Source organism: Nycticebus coucang, chromosome 13 (assembly GCF_027406575.1).
Source record: "Nycticebus coucang isolate mNycCou1 chromosome 13, mNycCou1.pri, whole genome shotgun sequence".
Classification (NCBI taxonomy): domain Eukaryota; kingdom Metazoa; phylum Chordata; class Mammalia; order Primates; family Lorisidae; genus Nycticebus; species Nycticebus coucang.
In genome coordinates this window covers 58,479,956-58,499,119 of record NC_069792.1, presented here as the reverse complement: position 1 = coordinate 58,499,119, position 19,164 = coordinate 58,479,956, and positions in this window count along the sequence as shown.

Sequence of the window (19,164 nt, the reverse complement as noted above, 5' to 3'; positions counted from 1 at the left end):
ACAGCTGAGAAGTACACTTGTCACACAGGCTCGGGAAGGACAGAAAACTGTATGGGAGTGACTCTCAGGAGTGTCTACTGAGGGGCTGAACTGACTCAAACTATTCTCCTTGGCTCTAGCATTACCCATTGTAATCCACTCTCCACACCTGAAAAAAAAAAGGCAATTCAGATCATTAAGCTTTCTGAGTCATGTTTTGCTTTCTGAGTCATGTTTTACCTATAGTATAAAGTCCCAACTGTTAAAAAAGTCATAGAGGCCCTCAGAAACTGCCCTCTGTCTCTCAGGCTCTCAGCTTTCCTTTAGTTGCCCACAAGGGCTCGACTTTTTGAAAGCCAAGTGACTTTGTGCATATGGTTCCTTGAGCCTGGAATGTTCTTCATCTCTGCTCCTCTGGCAAATTCCTCCTTCACCTTCCTGTTAGAAGTCTCTTCCACTCCCCAAAGAATAGGTGCCTCTTCACTGAGCTCCCATGAAGCCCTCTTTCACAGCCCTTCTCAGACGGCTGACACTGTTCATGTGTCATTCTCTCTTTTTAACCTGACCCCACGTTCAGTCTCATCATCTCTCAATCCTTACAGTTAACATTGCCCAGCACTGCATGGGCTCCTAGTATGTACTCGTTGGGTGACTACATTTAAGTTGAAGGTACACCTGATTCTACCCATATCAAAAAATAATGGGTTGAATTTGGTCTGCTTTTAAACTTGGAAGGATTTGGGGGACATGGGTTGATGAGAAATGATGGGGTTTGGCTGAGTTTTGGGGAACTGGGGAGTTAGCATTTCTGGTTTAGTGCAGGCAGTTACATGGTTGAAATAGATTCCAGCTATTGGAAAAGGGTACAAATACAATTAAATGCAGGAGGGGGAATAATTTATAGAGGCTGGTCTGTTTTCACTTCATTCATTCTCCCGATTATCTTTTTTTTTTTGCAGTTTTTGGCCTGGGGCCGGGTTTGAACCTGCCACCTCTGGTATATGGGGCCGATGCCCTACTCCTTTGAGCCACAGGTGCCACCCCGATTGTCTTTTTTTTTTTTTTTTTAGCCTCCTTGCTTTTTTTTTTTTTTTTTTGGAGACAGAGTCTCACTTCATTGAGTGCAGTGGCTTCACAGCTCACAGCAACTCCAACTCCTGGGCTTAGGTGATTCTCTTGCCTCAGCCTCTGGGAGTAGCTGGGACTACAGGTGCCCCACAAGGTCAGGCTATTTTTTGTTTCAGTTTGGCTGGGGCCGGGTTTGAACCTGCCACCCTTGGTTTATGGGGCCGGCACCCTACCCACTGGGCCAAAGGCGCGGCCCAGCCTCCTTGCTTTTCATTGCTCTTTGGATTGTGTTCTCCTGTGCTCAGTAGAACACTTTGCCTCCTTTGTTTTTTTTCTTTTATGTCTGTTTCCTCCCCCCTAATTTTTTGGTGCTCCTACACTTTAGTTAGGACATTCTCAACCTTCACTCCTGCTGAGCTGTATGTATAGAATATCCACCCCTTTTCACTTTTGTTTTTCAAACTTAACTTTAAGACTCATCTTCTCCAGGAGGCATTGGTAGATTTTCTTAGTCACATACAGGGAGTGCCGACCATCACCACAATCAGACCAGTTATTAAAAGGAGTCGGTGGGCAGATCAGCTCATCTGGACAGCCTGGAAACTATTGAGAAATCAGGCTGGAAAGAAAGAGTTAGAGATGGTAGGAAGGATTCTAAAAAAACTTGCTGAAAAACTTAAGGTAGGTATTCTCAATCCCTAAGACAGAATAGAATCACTTGAGTTCAAACCAAGCTAAACCCCCAAACACAAGCATGCCCTGACTTCATCCCCTGGATATTCTGATCTAATTGGTCTGGTGTGGGACACAGGCATCATTATTTGTAAAAGTTCCCCTGGCGATTCTGTTGTGCAGACAGCTTTGAGAAGCCTATTGGTCTACAGAGCCCTTGGAATCCGTAAAACATTATCTGGAATCTAGTGGGGATGGGCATTGGTAATGGCTGCTAGAATCATAAATATTTTCCATTGCAAGAAATCTCTGTTTTCCTTTTCTTTTTTCTCCACCAAGAGCTGGAAGACATTTAAGGATCATCACATCTTACTCAGTAGTTCTAGGATTTTGCAGAAGTGCCTCAGAACTCCAGGTACCTTTAATCAGAGAAGACTCACATTTATTATTTGATTTATTTATTTAAAATTGGAGATGTGGTTGTGGTTAATATTGTTTGAAAATGGGTTTTAATGCCACAAAATATTGGCAATTCACTGAATCTAGTTCAACCCTTTATTGTAGAGATGGAGCCACACTTTAGAGATTTGTTGCACGTCACACAGATTATAGTGATGTGAGAATAAAAGAGGTGTGTGAAAAGTAAGAATGAGCTATTGATCTTGGCTGGGCCACTTACTAACCCAGGACCTTAGCATCTAACTTCTAGGAGTTTTCCACACAATAATAATATCAATGCTCTCTCACCAAATGGGAGTCATTTTGAATGAAAATATGTATGATAGCACGCTGGAACCCTATGCATGTATAATATATAATATCACTGTGAAAGAGCCTATTGATATTTAGGACTTTTTCTCTTCTTCAATGTGATGCAAACAGACAAAACTAAGTCTACTTAAAACTAAGTTCTTTTGTGGGGAGGAGGTCAAAATTAAAAGTCAATGTAAAGAGGTTTGACCGTGTCTTATTCATGAAGATGCGTTTATATGTGTACCATGCACTGTGGTCAGTTCTGGGGCTTCCACGGTCCATCAGAAGGACAAGGTCTTTGATTGTCAGCAAGGTTAGCACATGGACTCTGAAAGCAATTCCAACAGAGTTCCTGAAGGCAGATCTGCAGGGGTAGGGGAAACACTCCATGTAGCAGCTTTGGAAAGAGTGCTCATTTAGAGGCTGAGGTTCCTGAAAGTTTGCTACTCTTAGTCAGATCTCCCTACTGTGCCTTTCTTTTCTTTCTTTCTTGTATTAAATTGTCTTCGATTTGTATTTCCAAGCAGTAGGAGGAAGTAGCAGAACTGGGTTTACACCTTAAACAGAAAATGCTCGTTCTCTGTACGTGATGTGCATGTGCTTTCTGGGGACCACCTTTCTGAAACGGGCTGTCACTGCCTCCAACCTTTACAGTGATACAGCGTCATGCTAGATGCTGGACAAGCAAATAACTTGATATGAGCAGCAGCATTTATTTCTATAGCAAAACCATGAAATTAGGTGTGTGACAAAAATTAAATTAGCTGCCCTGCATTTTTTCCTCCTGCTTTAGGTAACAGTATTCTAATTTCCTTTTGGGACCATCCCTCCTCTACTGTCATGTGATTCTGTTAAGGGTCTACTGTCCAATTCAGGAATAGCCATTAGATTCAGGCTGACAATCAGGGAACCAAATGTTCTTAGTCTCCATAATTGGCTCAGGCTAGTTGTGTGGCCATGTGGCGAACCAAATTCTCTTGTTCCCCGTGATTGGTAGAGGGATGAAAATAAAATAGGTTGCAAGTCTGTTTACTCAGTATGAACACCAATGCTTTAGTGCAATACTTTCTTCTGCTGGGCTTACAGAGAGGTGCATGCATTCCTGCAGTGCTGGCCACCATGGCAAAGGATGCTTGAAAATAGAGACAATCGGCGGACCCATATCCTGATGGCATTGTTTGTGTCACCTGATTCATCTGGGCCTGAAACCAGTCTAGGCCCGAAAGTTACACCAGGAATTAAGTCCTAACCCTTACCTTTTTTAATTTCTATTGTTATTGTTTTAGCATAAACCAGTAGAGTTTTTTAAAATCACTAGATATTGAGGAAATCTGAACTAACACAACATCCTAAACATTCATTCAACAAACATGTGTTGATGGGCAAAGGCTTACCACACAGCAGCATGACTGGTATAAAATGAGTGTGTAAACAGAAATATATTTATACAAAACAGGTGCCTATCACCTGCACTTTTATTTAATCTGTATTTGTTTAGATCTTTAAAAGATCCTTTCTGTACAGTGATAGAACCTGAGAAGACCTCCAAGCTGTGGACACATCATGGGTCACAAGGCTTAGATTAATTATGTAGGTATGCAGGGAGATATTGTGTTAGCAGTGGTTTCAAATGTTTGCCCATTGAGGTCTTGGTTTTTAATAGATCGTATCATATGAAAGTTTCACATTATCATATGAATTGGAGGAAATTCAGGTATTCTGAGATGAAGTGATATCCAAAGACATTCTTTGTTTCTGGGAATTTTGGATTCTATATCCTGTGTTCATTTGCAAGACACATGTGTAACACCCTCTTCAGGGGACGCTGGCCATATTGCACAAAAATGGCAAGCAGAAAGATCTCACATGACCATTATTCAATGCTTGAGAGGTATTTGAGTTCACATCTTGCTCCTTGATGCTGCAGTGGAAACAATCTGCTTTCAGTGTGCTGTCAGCTTGCAGAACTGGACTATGGATTCACATTGGATACTTGTTGCTTAAACCAGTTGCCAGTACTGGATCCAGAAATAACTCACTTCCTCCTGAAGCATTCACTGATGCTTCCTCTTACATTCTGTAGGACGTTTTCTGCTTATATTTTGTCACATGCTGTTACATTTTGTCATGTTAGCTGATACTTCATAAAGGAAGGAAGCAGGGTACAGGACAATACAGAAGATGGATCAAAAAGAATTTGTCTTGGCATTAGTATGCTTGAATATTTTTAAAGCAAATTTTCATATTGTTGAATTGTTTTTTGACTTAATCATATGACTGTGATATATACTATCCTTTAAAATTTTCCTATTTGTCTCAAAAAAAATTTTTTTTTACATTTTGTATATTCAAATAAGGATCCAGACCAAGTTCAAACATTGCATTTAGTTGTTGTGCCTCTTTATTATTTTATCTATTCAGTCCACTTTCCTCACAGCACCCGCTCCCCACCCCCCAGCTGTTTATTTGTTGAAGGAACTGGTCAGTTTGTTCTGCAGAATGTCTCACATTCTAGATTTGGCTGATTGCTTCTTTTGGTGCCCTTTAGCTTATTACTTTATTCTTTTTGTTTTCCTAAACTGATCATTAGGTCTAGGATTAATTAGTTTCATGTTCATTTTATTTAGACAAAAATATTTGAAAGGTGATATGCTTCCTGTTCTAGTACATCAGGAGACACATAATCTGTAGTTGTTCCTCTTTTAGTGGTGGTGAGATTGAGCAATGGGTGAGGCTGCTCTCTGCCTCATTCATTATCAAGTTCATCCTCACCCATTTAGTAACTTGTTTTAGGATCCATTGGCAACCATTGCTTGCATCCTTTCTTTTATTAGGGACTACAAAAATGGTGCTTTATTTCTCCTGCATTGTGAGCTGGAAATTTTCTAATAAAGAACATTCCTTCTGTTATCAATGCTGTAACTGTCTACCTGAAGAAGGAAAATAGCTAAACCTTTCAAAGCCTGATTAGCTTTTTACCTGGGGACTCAAAGCATCCTCATAGCCTACCCTTGGGGTAGGGACATACTAATAAATGTGGGCTTGGTCATAAGGGGTGCTCTAGACCAGGTCTCGCTCACAGCAGGTCCACAGGGACCATCAACACACCTGGCCGTACTTAATTGTTGTGGGTGGGTGGGGAGGAGAGACAAGGAAGCTCTAGATACAGCAAAGCTCTTAGATACATCAAAATCATTCCTGGATTAAGAGCTCTTGTAGTGAAGAAAACCAAGTAGAAGCTTCTGAAGGTTTCTTTGAAGCCTGCTTCAAAGCCTGCTTTGGCCAAGGTGGTAAATCAAAACCAACATTGCCTCCCTGGGGAATAAGAAGCTTACTGCCACTTTTAAAGGACCAAAGCACTCAAGGGTGGCAATTTCTAATATGTCTATATGAAATTTGTCAGTCTGACCCTTAAGAAACCTAGATGATCATGGAAGATGACAGCAGAGCACCACAAACTCAAACAAGTGATAGCCCTTATTAAGGCTGCTTTTCCAGATGCAATGTCTTTGCAAAGCAGATTGATATGATATACAATCACTGGTCTAGGAAATGTGGTTTTATTCCCCCATCCATATCAAAAAGGAGGATCAAAAACTCCAGTTCCGCAAGCTGATATTCACTTGGAATGGACAAAAAGAGGCAAGGATAGTCTTGCCCCGGGTCTATGTTAACTTTCCAATCTTCTGTCATAATATAGTTCAAAGAGGCTTGGGCCATCTGGACATTCAGAACATAACACTTATCTACTCTATGAATCAACATTCTAACAGACCAAATGACTAAGAAGTGGCAAGTATGTTAGATCACTGATAGACTCTGGAATACTGAAAGATGTGTTCTATTAGTGCAGTGGTTCTCAGCCTTCCTAATGCCACAATGTATTTTCATTGTTACAAAGAGGTCGTGACTCACAGGTTGAGAACCCCTGTATTAGTGAAACTTTTAGGGGTCTAGAAGTCTAGAACATGTGAAGACATCTCTCCAAAATAAAAGACAATGTGCTGTGTCTAGCACTTTGAGGAAGCATATTTCACACCCGGGCATTCTACTCTCAAGATGCAAAGGACATTAGATAATAGGCTGGAAAGGATTTGGTGATAGGTCAGACCTGCTGTTTGCATAATCATGGAAAAAATAATACTGAGGTTTTGGGTCTGAGAGATTGATATGGGGGTGATGAAAGGGAACTCAATTTTTCATGAAAGATGATGAGTAAGTTTTACACAAATTTGTTTGAGATGCATATATAGATTGAGACGTATGTGCATAGTCTAACAGACAGTTGGACATGTAGGGCTAGAACTTATAAAAGATGTCAGGCCTAGATACAACATGGCTTCCCTGGTCATTCATTAATGACTTACTGCAATCAATGTTGTTCTTACAGATGGAGCTAAGTCTCAGTTCTGCGGCAGAAGAAAATGACTGAATGTCCTCTTAAGGTGCTAATTTACACCCAGGAAAGATTTGTAGATTATTTGACATAGGTGCCATCAGCATAGGCATAATATTGAAGCTACGATTTTCATTCATTCCCTCTTTCACTGATTTATTCTTTCATTTACCTGATGAGATTTCTCAGCAAGAGAAAGGGCAGAACAGTAGTTTCTATCTTAGACATATTTTTTCTTCTTTTTTTTATTGTTAAATCATAGCTGTGTACATTAGTGCAATCGCCTGTACCCATTCTAAGATGCACTATAGATGTGGCCCCACCAATTACCCTCCCTCCACCAAAACCTCCCCCCTCCCTTCCCCTTCCTTGGCCCATTCCCCATAGTCTTGTGCTATAGTTGGGTTATAGTCTTCATGTGAAAGCTATCATTTAGCTTCATAGTAGGGCTGAGTACATTGGATACTTTTTCTTCCATTCCTGAGATACTTTGCTAAGAAGAATATGTTCCAGCTCCATCCATGTAAACATGAAAGAGGTAAAGTCTCCATCTTTCTTTAAGGCTGTGTAGTATTCCATGGTATACATGTATCACAATGTGCTAGTCCATTCGTGGGTCCATGGGCACTTGAGCTTCTTCCATGACTTAGCAATTATGAACTGGGCTGCAATAAACATTCTGGTACAGATGTCTTTGTTATATTGTGACTTTTGGTCTTCTGGGTATAAACCTAGTAAAGGAATTATAGGATCGAATGGCAGGTCTAAGTGTTCTCCAAACATCCTTCCAGAAGGAACGTATTAGTGGGCATTCCCACCAGTAGTGTAGAAGTGTGCCCTTTCCTCCACATCCACGCCAACATTTCTGGTTTGGGGATTTTGTTATGTGGGCTACTCTTACTGGGGTTAGGTGATATCTCAAAGTAGTTTTGATTTGCATTTCTCTGATGATTAAGGATGATGAGCTTTTTCATGTGTTTGTAGATCTTGCATTGGTCTTCTTTAGAGAATTTTCTCTTCATGTCCCTTGCCCACACTGAGATGGGGTCACGTGTTCTTTTCTTGCTAATATGTTTGAGTTCTCTGTGGATTCTGGTTATTACACCTTTATCGGAGGTATAACCTGCAAATATTTTCTCCTATTCTGAGGGCTGTCTGCTGGCTTTACTCACTGTGTTCTTGGCTGTGCAGAAGCTTTTTAGTTTGATCAGGTCCCAGTAGTGTATTTTTGATACTGCTTCAATTGCCTGGGGAGTCCTCCTCATAAAATATTCACCCAGTCTGATTCCTTCTAGAGTTTTCCCTGCACTTTCTTCAAGTATTTTTATAGTTTTATGTCTTAGGTTTAAATCTTTTATCCAGTGAGAGTCTATCTTAGTTAATGGGGAAAGGTGTGGGTCCAGTTTCAATCTTCTACAGGTTGCCAGCCAGTTTACCCAGCACCATTTGTTAAATAGGGAATCTTTTCCCCACTGAATGTTTTTAATTAGCTTGTCAAAGATCAAATAACAGTAAGTAGCTGGATCCATCTCTTGGTTCTCTATTCTGTTCCAGACGTCTACTTCTCTGTTTTTGTGCCAGTACCATGCTGTTTTGATCACTATGGATTTATAGTACAGTCTCAGGTCTGGTAGTGTGATTCCTCCTGCTTTGTTTTTATTGCTCAGTAATGTTTTGGCTATTCAAGGTTTTTTTTCTGATTCCATATAAAATGAAGTATTATTTTTTCAAGATCTTTAAAGTATGACAATGGAGCTTTAATAGGAATTGCAAAAATTAAATTAAATTAAAATTATATATTGCTTTGGGCAGTATGGACATTTTAACAATGTTGATTCTTCCCAGCCATGAGCATGGTATGTTTTTCCATCTGTTAACATCTTTGGCTATTTCTTTTCTTAGAGTTTCAGAGTTCTCTTTGTAGAGCTCTTTCACGTCCTTTGTTAGGTATACTCCCAAATATTTCATCTTCTTTGGCACTACTGTGAAAGGAATAGAGTTCTTGACTGTTCGGCTTGGTTATTGTTGGTATATATAAAGGCTACAGATTTATGGGTGTTGATTTTGTAGCCTGAGACATTGCTATATTCCTTGATCACTTCTAAAAGTTTTGTAGTAGAATCCCTAGTGTTTTCCAGATATACGATCATATCATCTGCGAAGAGTGAAAGTTTGATCTCTTCTGACCCTATGTGGATACCCTTGATCGCCTTTTCTTCCCTAATTGCAATGGCTAAAACTTCCATTACAATGTTAAAGAGCAATGGAGGCAATGGGCAACCTTGCCTGGTTCCTGATCTAAGTGGAAATGATTTCAATTTAACTCCATTCAATACGATATTGGCTGTGGGTTTGCTGTAGATGGCCTCTATTAGTTTAAGAAATGTCCCTTCTGTACCAATTTTCTTAAGTGCTCTGATTGTGAACGGATGCTGGATATTATCAAAAGCTTTTTCTGCATCAATTGAAACAATCATATGGTCTTTATTTTTAAGTTTGTTTATGTGTTGAATTACATTTATAGATTTACGTATATTGAACCAGGCTTGAGACCCTGGGATAAATCCGACTTGGTCATGGCGTATAATTTTTTTGATTTGTTGTTGGATTCTGTTTGTTAGGATCTTATTGAGTATTTTAGCATCTATATTCATTAGTGATATTGGTCTATAATTTTCTTTTCTTGTTGTGTCTTTCCCTGGTTTGGGGATCAAGGTGATGTTTGCTTCGTAGAATGTGCTGGGTAATATTCCTTCTTTTTCTATATTTTGGAAGAGGTTTAGTAGTATAGGTACTAGTTCTTCTTTAAATGTTTGGTAGAATTCTGACGTAAAGCCTTCTGGTCCTGGGCTTTTCTTTTTAGGGAGATTTTGTATAGTTGATGCTATTTCAGAACTTGATATAGGCCTGTTCAACATTTCCACTTCGTTCTGGCTAAGTCTTGGTAGGTGGCGTGCATCCAGGTATTGGTCGATTTCTTTCAGATTTTCATATTTGTGAGAGTAGAGTTTCTTGTAGTATTCGTTAAAGATTTTTTGAATTTCTGAGGGGTCTGTTGTTATTTCATCATTACCATTTCTGATTGATGAAATTAGAGATTTTACTCTTTTTTTCCTGGTTAGGTTGGCCAAAGGTTTATCTATTTTATTGATCTTTTCAAAAAACCAGCTTTTGGATTTATTGATCTGTTGTATAATTCTTTTGTTTTCAATTTAATTTAATTCTGCTCTGATTTTGGTTCTATCTTAGACATATTAATATATAAAAATTACCTAGAGAGCTTTACGAAAAACCAATGGCTGCTCTCCTACTTGGACATTCTGAATCAGAAACTCCAAGACAGGGCCTGGAGACATATACCTTTTCAAAAGTCTACAGGTAATTTTGACATTGAGTCAGAATAAAAAACTACCCATGAGGTAAAAAAAAACATACAAGGTCAATTAAGTTCATGAACTCATCCTAGAAAAAGTGCTACCTCATTGCTGAATATCACTACAGTCACCTTTGAAGTACTCCTTTTGGCCATCTGGTGATTGTAGTGCTATTCAGCAATGAGATATGTAACACTTTTTCTAGGATGAGTTTGTGAACTTAATTGTCTGACCTCATTCTTTGGGGGAAATGGCTCATTTAAGAAGGAAGTTGAGCTAGAGAAAGACACAGAGCAGGAGGGGATCAGCAAAACAGAAGGTGACTCAAAAGGGAATGATATCATGGGAGCCAGAGGAAGAGGAGCTTCAATAATCTTGTGTATGTGTGCATGTGAGTGTATGTGTCCAGTTAGAAGGTGGGTGGAGGATAAGATGAATGAGATGAAAGGAGGTGTGAAGGAAGGGAAGGGCCGTGGTTTTTACTGAGGGAGAAGGTAGAGGAGGAGAGACAAGAAAGCTTTGAGGAAAGAAGACTCTAGATATGTGTGTATTGTTCTTACAGGATTGCAGTGCCTTTTGAATCATTAAATCATAATCATGGCTCCAGGGATGGTGTGATCAGTGGCTATACTATTGTCTGGGAAAGAGGTGTTCTCAGACCCCAAATCAGGACCCAGAAGCAAGACCCCAGGTAAGTATGAGGGACCATTCAGCATCCTCTAATATTCCTGAATTCAAGCCCTCCTGAGGGAACCACCTGTGGGTGATGTCCAGTTGGTGCTTCTCATGGACAAGGTGCCAAGCTTGGTGGAAAGCTGTGATGGGTTACTATTCAATGATGTACCCATGGTTTTATAGCTTTAATGGGTTCCGTGTATTTGTGATAAAGGAAAGTTTTTCTTTTTGAATAGCTGTAGTCTGTATCAGCTGAAGAAGGGAATAGAGGAAGAGGATTTTCTTCTCTTGAGTCAGAAAATGAAGGGCAGAGTAGCCAGCAGGAGGGTAGCCACTTCTCCAGGAGAATCTCCTTCCAGATCCTAAGCTGTGGGCTCTGGACAGCATGGTAAGTAGGAAGATGGTACTGATTGACAAGAACCTTCTAAGTCAGAGTATGCAAGGAGCGAACTTATAAATGTAATTATGATTTCTTTCTATGTGTATTTCTGGTTGGTCTTTTCTTAGGGAAAAATCTCTTCCCTGGAGAGCCATTGTCTTTTCATCTAACTTTATATTGCAGAACATTTCAGAAAACGTCAAAGAATAGTATAGTAACCAACCATATGACTACTACCTAGACTTAATAATTGTTAACACCTTGTCAATATGTGCTTATCAATCAATCCTTTTTTTCCTGAATCATTTGAAATCCTTTTCTTCCTGAATCAAATGACTTAATATCTCTTATTAAAACATAATACTTCATAATTCATTTCTCAAAAATAAGGACAATCTCCTTCATAACCACAATACCACACTATTGTACCTTAGAAAAACATTAACATTAATTTCCAATTTCATCTAAAATTGAGTGCATATTAAAATCCCTGCTGTCTCTTAAATGGTCTCTTAGGTGGATTATTAATAAAAAACTAGGCTCCAATTAAAGTCTAGGCATGACTCCAGTTATTGTGCTTCATTCACTTTTACTGTAACATGAAACCACTCCCACCCTAATATGGGCCAATAGCTTTTGAGGTAGAGACCATATCTCAACACTTTCTATCTTTGGTCTTGAACCTGACCAGTAGCAGGCATAGTGGTATTTACTGCCTCTGTACCTGTCTTTGGGTGGACTCCTCTCCTTGAATCTGGGCTGGCTGTGGGCATGGCCACTTCCAGGTAGGTGAACCCATCCCCTCTAAGAAATCTGACAACCAAATCACTGTCTGGGAGAAGCCCCACTCAGTCACATATGGAGGTCAGCTGCAGGAGAAACAAGGCTCTCAGACGACAAATGGCATCACCTGGCCATGTGAGTGAGGCCACCTTGGAAGTTTCTCTTCCAGCCTCAGGCAAGCTGGCCCAGCTGATGCTGTGAGGAGCAGAGATAGCCTGTGCCCACTGAGACCTACCCAAATGGTAGAATCATTAGTAAGTAAATGAGAATTTTTGTTTTAACCATTACATTTTGGGGTAGTTTTGGTCCTCATCTTGTCACCTACCAGCTGTGTGATACTGAGAAAGTTTCTGACATCTCTGCTCCTGGTTTGAAAAAAAAAATGGGGATGGTGTTAGTACCTGCCTTATAAGGATGCTATCAAGATTAACGAGACACATAAATGGTTGGAATGATGCTTGCCACAGGGTGAGAGCTGCATAGATGTTAGCTGTTTTAATCAAGGCAGTTCATTGAATTGAATTAAGCATCTCTTTCCCATATTATGGTGTATTTTTACTTTTCTTCCACCTACCCTTTCTCACTTTAGGCTATATAATTTTTACATTAAGGAGCATGACATTGGATTTAGAGGAAGAGATAAAGGGTGAACTCTTAGGGTAGGAGGATATTGGGATGTGAATAATATGGTACATAAATCCCAGGAAGAAGTTGAACCTTAAATGCTAGAATTTTCTTTAACAATTTCTCAAAATAGATGGACTTCAGATGGGAGAGGTATTTGTGGATGGGTGGGGAGGAGGAGAAGGAGGGTGGGGCTAAGAAAGAATAAAGTCCTTGGGTTTTGACCTAAGGGCACTGATAACTGTTTCTTAAGGTGACAAAAGGAAGCTGTTGAGTTTCTCCCTATGTGAAAAGTTCTTGGTGGGATTGAGTTTAGCTGGACCCCACCCTCACGCCAGATGCAGTTGTTTATTTCCAGCTTTTTTAAAAAAAGAACCACGTTAGAGAGGACACGCCCTTTGGGGCTACTTGAAAGATCCTGTAAAAATGCAGGCACTCCCTTGTAAGTAAAATATCCCTGAATGCAACAATATTTGGATAATTATAGTCTCCCAGGAGCATAATCCTTAAATGGCTGAGATAATTATAGCATCCCAGGCCTGTGGCACTTCTCTTTTAAGGGCCTAATCCCACGGGCAGAGGGAAGTGGGGACCCCAGGATGCTGCTCCTGCTGAGTTCCCCTAGCCCACAGCCCAGGATGGGTCATTCTCTTAGAAAGCAAGTCTAGTGAGTCTTGAGACCAAGACTTTCTTTGTACCTGGTGTGTTCCCTAGGGTGCAAAAAAAAAAAAACAAAAAAAAAAACGTGTAGCAGAAATCAGTATGTGTGAATGAGAACAGTTATTTCTGAGAAATAGAAGAAACCTTATGTGTAAATGAATAGGATAAAACAAGGTTCTTTGAAACTACACCTCTGATAGTTACTAGAACCCCAATAGTATTTCATGGCACAGGATTGGGCAAGTACAGATCAATTCAAAATTCATGGCTGTTACAGCTCGGTGCCCGTAGCTCAGTGGTTATGGCACTGGCGGGTTTGAGCCTGCCCAGGCCAGCTAAAACAACAATGACAACTGCAACAAAAAATAGCCAGGTGTTGTGGCAGGTGCTTGTAGTCTCAGCCACTGGGAGGCTGAGGCAAGAGAATCACTTAAGCCCAAGAGTTTGAGGTTGCTGTGAGTTGTGACGCCATAGTACTCCACCCAGGGTGACAAAGTGAGACTCTGTCTCAAAAAAAAAAAAAAAAAATTCATGGCTGTTGGTGTGACTTTTATGTTTATCTTCTCATCTAGTTGGGGAATCGAGTTGGCTGGAGTATAGTATGTCAGCCATGGCTATGTTTGATCTCTCAAAAGGAGAGATGGATTCGAAGAAATGAAATTGTTTCCTTGGCTATAGGCTGTCCTTCTAAAGCTGGCTAAGGAGCTTCTTTGGATTGTGTGAGTCAGTGTTCATACACAGAGATGAGAGAGTGGGGATAGGTTGGTGGAGCCCACCACCTTTACTGGGAAAACAAGCCAGAGGGAGCCTCCAGGTGATAGACATGCGGGCGTCCTGCCTGTCCATGAGGGTACAAAACTCCTTTATTCCTGGGTACCTCATCCTTCATAGTTTGCATTCTATTAATATTAATTTGTTCTTGATTGAAAGTGGATTTCTGAGTGATTTAAAGTCACTGTGAGGACTGTATATCTTTTTTTATTAAGTACACTATGAACCCCCGTGGATGGGTACCATGGTTGATAAGACAGAGGAGGATATTCTCAAGCCTGTGACACACTATCTCTGCGGCTTACCCTGTGGTTTATGGGAACATGCTGCATTTCCCTTTTACAACCTGTCACTGTTTGGTTCCCACAATTAGCAGAGGTTGTTATGACTCACTTTGCTTATAGAGCCCTTCTCTTCTGAGGCTTGGCAAGGACACTTTCACTAGTTCAGCTGACTTCCATGGGCCCTGGGATGATTTTTACAGATAAGAATAATAAAACCCTTTAATGACCTCTATTTCCTAAGCTGGTAAAGGAGGGGGCTGCACAAATTTATCTCTAAGATCCCTTTGGGTTTTATGTACTTTTCTATTTAGTTTTCTTTTTTTCTTTCTCCTTTTCTTTCTCTTTTTCTTCTTTTTACATTCATGCCTTGATCTGGATGATCCTGATAAATCTCAATAAATGTTTCAACTTTCATTCATTCATTTATTTGCTACTAGTTGTTTTATTCTACTTCACAGACAGGTACAGGATACTGGAAAAATAAGATATATCTTGTCCTTTCAAAGCATATTCTGCATATATGGATAGGTGATAAACAGTGCTCTGATCTCTAAAGCACAGCCATATAACTAGATTATATGTAGTATTATTATAAATCTGTTTTAAAGTCATGGATAGATTCAACATCAACTTTCTTATGCCACTGGTATTTTCCTCAGTGACATCTTTTTGCCACTGTGATCGGAAGGTGATTCAAAAAAATATGTTGCTGGGGCCTTGCCTTTTCCGATGCTTTTCATTTTTAGCTATTTTCTCCTTGAAGAATGTAGGTATCCAACTGGGTGCATTTCCTAGGACTCCGGTGTTGTCAGGAGTCGTTAGGGCCTCTTCACAGGCTGCACAAAGAGCCAGAGGTTGTAGCAACAAAAAGGAAGACTAAGAAGTGCAGCCAAGACCCAGGACAACTCTCCACTCGAGCTTTTGAGAAGGCAAGGAATGGAGCAGGAACAGTGTGAATTGTCTGTCACAAAAGGGACACACTAACTTGTCACGTAGACACCAAATCAAGTTCTCCTAGATTCTCTGCAAATCTGAAAGAGTCACAAATGATAAAGTACATATTCCTAAGAATCCTTTATTTTTCATAGTGGTAAGAACATTCACCATGAGGTTCAGCTTCTAGGAGATGAGGATTTGTTTATTTGATACATTGTGTTCATCCATATCTTGCTTAAAATGCTTTAAAACTCTGGGAGAAAAGTGCAAGATGCCTCCCGTGGGATATGAAGTCCACCCAGTCTGACTTCTGTCTGCATCTCCTGCCTCAGCTTGCACCTTTGTCTACTTTCCTTTTATGCTCTGGTTTCATGAAACTCCATAGGGTTTCCAAGACATTAGGTTGCTTCGTCTTTCTGCCTCTACTTACCTTGTTCCCTTCCAGGAATTGCTTTTCCTCCCCTCCACATCTTCACCTCAGTGATCCCTGTGCAAAGTTGAAGACTCAACTCATGTGTCACCTCCTCCAGGAAGCCTCCCCTGCACTCTCTTCTCCCCACACCTCCCCTTTGCCCCCACAGTACTCCGTTCAAGGTTCTATCATTTGATTTCCTGTAATACATTATAGTTATCTGTTTCCATGTCTGGAATTCCCACTAAACCTTGCCAACCTGGAAGGCTGTGATGTTTCATTTCTGTGTTTCCAGAGTCTAGCAAAATGCCTAGCAGGGTAGTAAGTACTTGACACATGTTTGTAGACTGAATTAATGAAAGTTATTTGATTTTCTTGAGCTTCAGTTTCCTCATCTGCAAAACAGCGACAAAGTAAAAACGTCTTTCTTGCAGGGTTTCTGTGAGAACTGAGAGAGTATATGTATGCAGTCAAGTACCTGCAAATGAAAGGAACTCAATAAAGGGTAGCCCTTGTGTTTATCAATGGAAGTGCAATGGACACAGTGTAGGGAAGGCTGTGTTCTCATCATGGGCAGGGAGAGTAAGATTAGTGGCAGAGTGAAAAATGGGGTTTTGTGGGTGGTGCCTGTGGCTCAGTGGGTAGTGCACTGGCCCCATATACCGAGGGTGGTGAGTTCAAACCCAGCCCCGGCCCCCACGAATTGCAACAAAAAGATAGCCGGGCATTGTGGCGGGCGCCTGTAGTCCCAGCTACTCGGGAGGCTGAGGCAAGAGAATCGCGTAAGCCCAGGAGTTGGAGGTTGCTGTGAACTGTGACACCATAGAACTCTACAGAGGGCGATAGAGTGAGGCTCTGTCTCTACAAAATAAATAAATAAATAAATAAATAAATAAAATGGGTTTTTGTGTGTTTCTCAAGCCATTTCAGTGGAATGACCCATAACCTGTGTCCCACCTCAATCACACAGTGATTCTCATTGACAGGTGGTTGCGGTTGCTTATGGCTCACAGACTGTGGAGGAAACCACCTTCCACACCTTTGACGGACATGTCAGATGATCTGTGAAAGCTGTGCAATTCAGTGGGATTAGGCTGAGTGTATTTACTTTCCACTTCCATCAGGAACTGTGGTTCTCATGAAGGTATAGCCACAGTCCTGGTTGCTGCTGCTTCAAATACTCAGTTGACCCAAGGCTCCATGGGTAAGCAAGCAGCTGTTACTGTTTGAGGAAAGAAAGACTGTGCTGTTTTGGATTTGTACAGTAAAACCTCAATTAACCAGGGCACCAATAACCAAAACTTGGAGTTGTCTTTCAAATAAAGAGGTAAATCTATGGCATTGTAGCTTATGCCTTTAATCTCAGCACTTTGGCAGGCTGAGGTGGGCTGGGAGGATTGCTTGAGGCCAGGAGTTCAAGATCAGCCTGAGCAACATAGAGAGATCCCATATCTAAGAAAAAAATTATCCAGGCGTGGTGGTGTGCAGCTGTAGTCCTAGCCACTTGGGAGGCTGAGCCCTGGAATGCTAGGCTACAGCATGCTATGATCAGGCAACTGCCCTCTAGCCTGGAAGACAGAGTAAGACTGTATCTCTAAGGAAAAAAAAGAGGCAAATCTGAAAGCAGGATTTTAGTAAAATAAAGAAAATGAAGGATAACATCCTATGAACAAGCAAACAAAGTTAAGAAAAAATACCGCTCACAAATAACTTCCAGAACTTGGTCAAATTTAGTTCTGGGATGGGTTCAAACTTCTACCCATTTGATCTGGATGGAATAAAAGATTTGCGTTTTGGAGTAGAAAAGCCTGGGTTAAAGATCCAGTGTTTCTATTTATTATTTTTTATCTACTGGGAAAGTTATTTTACCTCCCTAAGCCTCAGTGTCTTATTCTGTAAATTGGGGCTAGTAATGATAGCTAGAGATGGTCCCCAACTTAGCTTCTGATTGAACAATTTTCTACTTTAGATGGCAGGAAAGTGGTAAGTATTCAGTAGATACTGTATGCGGAGGACCTGTACAACCATTCTGTTCTTCAGTTACGGGACAGTATTCAGTATGTTATATGAGATATTTCATTGTTATTATTTTTATATTATTATAAAATAAGCTTTGTGTTAAATGACTGTAGGCAAAGGTAAATGTTCCGAGCACATCCAAGGTAAGATTGGCTAAGCTATGATGTTTGATTGGTTAGCTGTATTGAATGCACTTTTGACTTAAGATATTTTCAACTTCCAGTGAGTATGTTAGGATGTAACCCCATCATAAGTCAAGGAGCATCTGTACTTATTCAAACTCATAAAAGTAGAAAGGATGGTGGTTAACAGTTGGCGTAGAGTTTCAGTTATGTAAGATGAATAGGTCCTTGTGAACTGCTATTCAACATTGTGCCTATAGTTGAAAATACTGTAATTTGTTCTAAAAAGTTTGAGAAGATAGTAGGTTATGTTCTTACCATGCACAAAAAAGGGACACAAGGAGATTCTGAAAGGTAAGGGGTATGTCTAATAGCTTGATTATAGTGATGGTTTCACAGTGCTTATGTTTAAACTCATCAATTATGTACATTAAATATGTGCAGTTTTTCTATATATCAATTATACCTCAATAAAGCTGTTAAAAAATATAACACATGTAAAAGCTTGGGATAGCATCCAATATATGGTAAATGCTTCATAAAATTTAGTTGTTATTAACAATCTCTTGGCAGTGAAAATAAATATTTAGGACCTTTGCATTTCAATGTCAAAATCTAAATTGTTTCTAGCGTTTCTTATTTATTTTTACTTATTTTTATATTTTAGAGGCAGGGTCTTGGTCTGTTGCCAGGCTGGAGTGCAGTGGCCTGATTAAGGTCACTTCAGCCTCAAACTCCTTGGGCTCAGGCGATCCTCTTGCCTCAGCCCCCAGAGTAGCTAGGACTACAGTCAGCACACCTGGCTAATTTTTAAAAAAATGTTTTGTAGAGAAAGAGTTTTGCTATATTTCCCAGGCTTGTTCCCAACTCTTGGCTTTAAGTGATCCTCCTACCTTGACTTTTCAAAATGCTGGGATTATAGGTATGAACTATCCCCATATGCCCAGCCACATTATAAAAGAAAAGGCTTTTTGAAAGGCTATCAGTAGTAATATTTTATACAAAAACCAAATAAAATACTTTAGTTTGTATTATATGGTGGAACCAGAGATCACATAGAAAAGAAAAATAATGTAGTAACAGGTTCCTATGGATAATCAGACATTTTGTGTTAATCACAAGTGAAGGAAAACATTGAAACAATTTTACACAAGTTATCTCCTTGATTTGTTTTTTTTTTTTTTTTTTTTCTTTTTTGGAGACAAGTCTTCACCCAGTCACCCTGGGGTAGAGTGCTGTGGCATCATAGCTCACAGC